Genomic DNA, 6121 nt, shown 5'->3' with positions numbered 1-6121 from the left:
TCTTTTCGGGTTGGGGATTTAGCTCAGTGGTAGAGCGCTTGGCTTGCCTAGCAAGCGCAAGGCCCTCGGTTCGGTCCCCAGCTCCGAAAAAAAGAAAAAAGAAAAAAAAATAGTCTTTCCTCCCTAAAGTGGCTTCTGTCAGGCCGGTTGTCACAGGGATGAGAAGAGTAGCAAGTGTAAATTGCAACATTTCTTGTGTTTATGCAAATTTTATAATCATATGGGCTGGAGAGATAGCCAGTCCCAAACTAGCTAAGAGGACTTGCTGAAAGCCAGGTAACGACATCTTTAATCCCAGCACTCAAGAGACAGAGTCAGTTGGATATCTGAGTTCTAGGACAGCCTGGTCTACATAGTGAGTTCCAGGCGCCGTTGAGGCAGGGCTTTCAGTTCAAAGCCAGTCATGGATTCATACAGAGTTAGAGGGTAGCCTGGGCTATATAAGTCTCGTCCCAAATAACAACAATAAGTGGAAGGGCCATGGGTTCAAGTCCTAGCACCACATATATACACAAAAGGTAAAATAATCCATCCAGTCAGCACATATTTAGTGACTACTGAGTAGGGGCAGAGCCTGCAACATTGAGTCTAAGAAAGTCTGGTTAATACATCTTCCTTTTCTTCTCTTCTCCCTCTTCCTCCTCCTCTTCCTCCTCCTCTCCCTCCTCCTCTTTCTCCTTCTCCTCCTCCTCTTCCTCCTCCTCCTCCTTCTTCTGGAGGAAGAGGTTAAAAAGAGTTTGAAACCGAGTCTCTTGCACCTCAGGCTGCTTTGAACTCTCTACACAGCTAAGGATGACCCTAACTTCCTGATCCTCCAGCCTCCACTTCCCAAGTAATGGGATTATAAGACCCGTTATGTGCTAATGAGAACCGAACCCAGGACTTCTTCATGCACGCTAGACAAGCACCTTACCAGTTGAGCCACGTCCCCACACTGACTTTAAGGTTTCCTTAGCCACCTTCTAGTGTTCTTCACTCTCCTCCCTCTGAGAAAACATCACGTGATTTCTCCATGCACAGAAGGACAGAAAGCAATTTGTCAGTGTTTTCTAGAAAGTGTGCATGCGCCCGCACACACGCGCGCGCGCACACACACAAACTTCAAAGAGAACACAACATAGTAATTTTCTCTCCCTATTTTCTGTTTCATAAAGAACCAGAGAATTCAGATCCATCTTTCATGTTATAGCAGCAGAAAGGAACAGAAAAGCCCCAGAAAGAAGCTGACAGCCAAACACCGTGGTCTGCAGAAAGGTGTACAGAGCCCAGCACCAAGAAACAAACAGCAGTCGCAAAGGTAAACAAATTACCGTCCAACCTCCTGCGCCAACACATCAGAGAGAACTGTGTGGGGCTCCTACCTGAGCCCCTGAGCCTGCCACTGAGATGGGGGAGCCCCATGAGCGAGAGGGGACCAGGAGCCTAGAGTGCAATGTGAGACCAGACCAAAGAAGGTTCAAGGACACATGAGGACACCAGGGGTTCCTGGGTTATGATCTCAAAGACTAGCTGTGAGTGCTTAGAGGGACGGGGATTGAAGAATCATTTTATGCTATTTCCAGTTTTCGTTTGTTGTTTTTCAAGTTAGGGTTTCTGGCCTGTCTGTCCTGGAACTCTCCGTGTAGACCAGGCTAACCTCTAAGTCACAGAGATCTGCCTGCCTCTATGTCCCCAGTGCTGGGATTAAACGTGAGACACCCTTTCGAGACTATTTCCGGTGTTTTTTTTTTACACCTTGCTACAAAGTGGGAAGACCTGGGTTGGGATTTCATTGTTGCTTGGTTTTGCCCTTTGTTACTAATAGTTTTGTTACTGTTCACTCACTTGTTTGTTTTGAGCCATGGTTTCAGTACCATGAAGCTAGCTTCAAAGTTAAGATGGTTCCCACTTCTGCCTCCCAGATGCTGGGATTCTGGACGCGCACCATCAGCCTCCTCTGTGGGATTGAGCAGTGAGAATTTAGAGATAAACAGGAGCTGAGTCACCCATTAATCCGGTGAGAAACTATTGAGTGGTATGCACATCCCATATGGAAGGTCCAAACGTAGGCACCCAGGAACCCCTAGTTCTAGGATATGTGAAGGGCCAAGATCCTTCACTGACAGTTCTGCTGGGCTATACTAGTCATCCATGACTCAAGACCTGTAGCCATCCTCAGAGACACAGCGGGAGGGCTGAGGATGTGGCTCAGTAGATAGAATGCTTGCCTACCACAGAGGAAGTGCCCTAGTTTGACTACAGAACTGCATAAACCAGGTACATGCCTGCAGTTCTAATACTCAGGGAGGCTAAAGGCACGGGGATTAGGTGTTCAAGGTCACCCTTGGTTACACAGAGAATTTCAGGCTGGCCTTGGGTCTCAAAAGATGGGGAGTGACTGTAGACATCATAAAGTGGTGTAGAGTAATCATTGTTCTTGCAGCGAACCTGGGTTCAAGTCCCAGCACCCACAGATGGCTCCCAACCATCTGTAACTCCAGCTTGAAAGGATCTGATGCCTTTTTCTGACCTCTGCAGGCAACCAGATACATGTGGTGTACAGACAAGCTGGCAAAGCATTTGCTGATAAATAAATGCATCTAAAACGTAAAAACAACAACTATTATCACAGGCTAGACATGGTTACTACCACAGGCTACCATGGTTTGGGTCCCTTTAATCCCAAGACTCGGGAGGCAGAGGCAGGGAGAGCTCTGAGTTCAAGGCCAGCCTGGTCTACAGAGGTAGTTTCAGGAAGCTAGGACTACACAGAGAAGCCCTGTCCCCTATCCCCTACCCCTAAAAAAAAAAAAAAAAAAAACAAAATAAGCATCAAATAAAAAAGATGGAGAGAAAAAGAGAAGCTATGCAAACCAGCGCAAGGTTTGGGGTGCTACAGCCACAAGCTAAGGGACACTAGAATCCAAACCAGAAGTGGTAGCAGTAAGTCCCTCCCCCTAAAAAAAATACTCAGAGAATAGAGGGTATGTATGGCCCTCAGACACCTTGATCTTGGGTTCCTGACCTGCGGGATAAAGAGAGGATGAATTGTTACAGTTCTTTTTTTTTCTTTTCTTTTCTTTTTTTTTCGGAGCTGGGGACCGAACCCAGGGCCTTGCGCTTGCTAGGCAAGCGCTCTAGGCAAGCGCTCTACCACTGAGCTAAATCCCCAACCCCGAATTGTTACAGTTCTAAACCATCTAGTTTGTGACAATGTGTTTGAGTTGCTCTAGGAGATTTGGGTGTGGTTGGTAACATATGACTTTACTATCTCTGCTGGGTAAATTTAATGTCCACCAGGACACTCACAGTAGCTTTGTTCATAATCTCCCCAGGTTGGAAAGAGCCTGGATACTTCTGTCACCAGCAGAATAGAACAGATCAGTGGTCATGCAGTGGGATGGAGTGCCACTCCCAACAATACATACAATACGGACAAGCACACTAGCCCAGCGCTGGCTGCACATGCCTTTACTCCTAGCGGTTGGGAGGCAGGCAAATCTCTGAGTTTGAGGACAGCCAGGGCTATACAGAGAAACCCTGTCTCCAAAATAAATAAATAAGCAAACTAGCCAGTTGTGAAGGTGCACGCCTACAGCATCAGCACTGGGGAAACTGAGGCAGGAAGAGCTCAAGTTCTAGGCCAGCTAGGGCTGTTTTTTTTTTTTTCTTCTTCTTTTTTTTTTTTTTTTCCGGAGCTGGGGACTGAACCCAGGGCCTTGCGCTTCCTAGGCAAGCGCTCTACCACTGAGCTAAATCCCCAACCCCTAGGGCTGTTTTATATGGCCATATTTCAAAATGAATGAAAATAAAACTGAACAGACATGGATACATGGGCAGGGATGGTTTCTGTTTTTGTTATTTTTTGTTTGTTTGTTTTTTGAAACAAGGTTTCTCCATGTAGCCCTCTCTGTCTTGGAACTGGCTGTATTGACCAGGCTGGCCCATAAAGACCCACCTGCCTCTGCCTCCCAAGTACTAGGGTTAAAGATAATATGCCACCACTGCCTGGCTCAGCAGGGACAGTTTTTACAGAGGCTTGGTTGCCAAGGGGAGGATGGCAGACCTCAAAGAGACACTTAGTGCGATTCCCTTTGCCTGAAGTCTAAGACTAGGCTATAGCGCTGGAGATCAGAACAGAGGCACTGTTGGGCTAAACCAGCTTCTTCCTTTGTCTCTCTCTTTTCCTTTCCCTCTGCTCCTTTCTTCCTTCCCCTCCTCCATTCACCCAACACTACTTTTACAACAAGTTTTATTGACTTTTATTTTCCGTGTATGTATGTCTGTGCACTGTTTCCTACCCAGTGGTCTTGAAGACCAGAGGACGGTGCCAGATCCCCTGGAATTGGAATTTCAATTGACTATGAGCTGCTGTGTGGGACTTCTGCAAGGGCAGCCAGAACTCTAACCACTAAGCAATCCTACCTCCTCCCTCCACCCCCTTCGTTTTTATGAGACAAGTCTCAAATGGAACCCCAGCTTGGTTCATCATATAGCAAAGGGTGGCTTTGATCTCCTGATTCTTCTACCATTACCTCACGGATATACTCCTTCAGACTCAGTTTTGGGAATCAAGTTCTCTGACTGTATCTGAATGCTTGACTCTCAAAGTAAATACATGCAGACATTCACAGAGCTGGCTCCTTGGCTCTGTAGTCTATATGTTATAGCTTGATTTTGTTTTTTAAATGAAAAGATAAACATTAAGCAATAATTCTGAGACAGGAATTCCTAACTGTGCTGGCTTGTTTTATGTCAACTTGACACAAGGTGTAGTCATCTGAGAGGCCAGAACCTCAGTTGGGAAAATGCCTCCATAACATGGGGCTATAGGAAAGCCTGTAGGGCATTTTCTTAATTAGTGATTGATGGGGAGGGCCTCCACCTTGTGGGTAGGATTAACCCTGGGCTGGTAGTCCAGGGTTCTATAAGAAAGCAGGTTGAGCAAACCAGGAAGCACCATTCCTCCGTGACCTCTGCATCAGCTCCTGCCTCCAGGTTCTTGCCCAAGTACTAGAAACTTCGTGCTTAAATGTTCTGAAGCCAGGCACCAAATGCCGATCTTTTGTGTGTGGTGCAAAAAAAGGTTGGTACACAGGGATTCCCACCAACTTTCCAGATAGCAGGACATCAGTAGTTACAATGTTGCCTGCCTGTGGTGCGGGGGAGCCTGCCCTGGGATATCAGCACCTATCCATATCATGACTCACTTCCAGCCTCTCAGACAGTGAACAGGCTGTGGTCTCAGGAGACTGAACCAGCTAGATGCCCAAGCACAGCTCTGTCCTGCAGGGTACTCAACCAGAGCCAGTGGGCAGGTCCCCAGTAGTCTGCTTATGTAACTTGGGAAACAAGAATGCACCAAACCTGAGGAAAGAGGAAACAGCCCACTGGAAACCAAGAAAGAGAACACTGTGTGTAGACCTCATGAAGGCGGTAGGCTGGAAGTGTGCCTGACCCAATAATCCCTTGTCATCCTGGGGGCAAGATCATCCCTTTTGGCACTGAAAATTTATCCCGACCATGAACAAGTGTGGGAGCTTTTGGCATTTGGTGGGATCAGTGGGCAGGAAGGCCAGACATTCTGGGCTGTGTAGGACAGTCCTCTAGGACATTGATGTTCGTCTGTTCATGTGGGCACAAGCCCTACCTACTTGACGTGGCCCTCATCTAAAACTCAACCTCATTTTATACACAAATGTGCTTTCTTTTCCCACTCCTTTGTAAGAGTGACTCCGAGTTTTACAGTACAGTCACCATGTACAGGGAGGGAATGTGGCTCCGAGAATTTGGATGTGACCTTTTTTAGAAAATCTACGTCACCGATGGCCTCTCTGCTTCTGCTGTCTGAATCACACACAGGGCACACCTGTGGCTGCCTTCCCGGGGGAGCTTCAAAAAGGGTGAGCATCTGAGTTCTGCTTCGTGTGTGGGAGGATACTTGATGCCTTATGTGGGGTTTTATAGCGACCCACCTTCCGTTTAGCTCTCTTTGGCGTTATCGTGTGACACTGCTTCTGAAACGACGGAGCTAGGCAGGTGAATGATATCCTGGAGAATTCAGCCTGCAGCAGAAAGGCAACGTGTGGAGTTAGGAGACCAAGGGAATGGTTTTCGCACTGAGTTGAGCCAGGGCTGGAAT

The 6121-nt window shown here is 47.2% G+C and overlaps 1 non-coding gene across 1 annotated transcript; it reads right to left on the bottom strand.

Moving 5' to 3' along the window:
* Nucleotides 1–3065: 3065 nt before the first annotated feature.
* Trnas-aga23 (transfer RNA serine (anticodon AGA) 23) lies at nt 3066–3159 on the bottom strand. Its single transcript is given in 2 exon segments — nt 3066–3105; nt 3115–3159. It is a non-coding gene; the product is annotated as a tRNA-Ser (tRNA).
* Nucleotides 3160–6121: the final 2962 nt, after the last annotated feature.

This window comes from Rattus norvegicus, chromosome 19, assembly GCF_036323735.1.
Source record: "Rattus norvegicus strain BN/NHsdMcwi chromosome 19, GRCr8, whole genome shotgun sequence".
Classification (NCBI taxonomy): Eukaryota; Metazoa; Chordata; class Mammalia; order Rodentia; family Muridae; genus Rattus; species Rattus norvegicus.
This window is presented reverse-complemented; position numbering and strand designations above follow the sequence as displayed.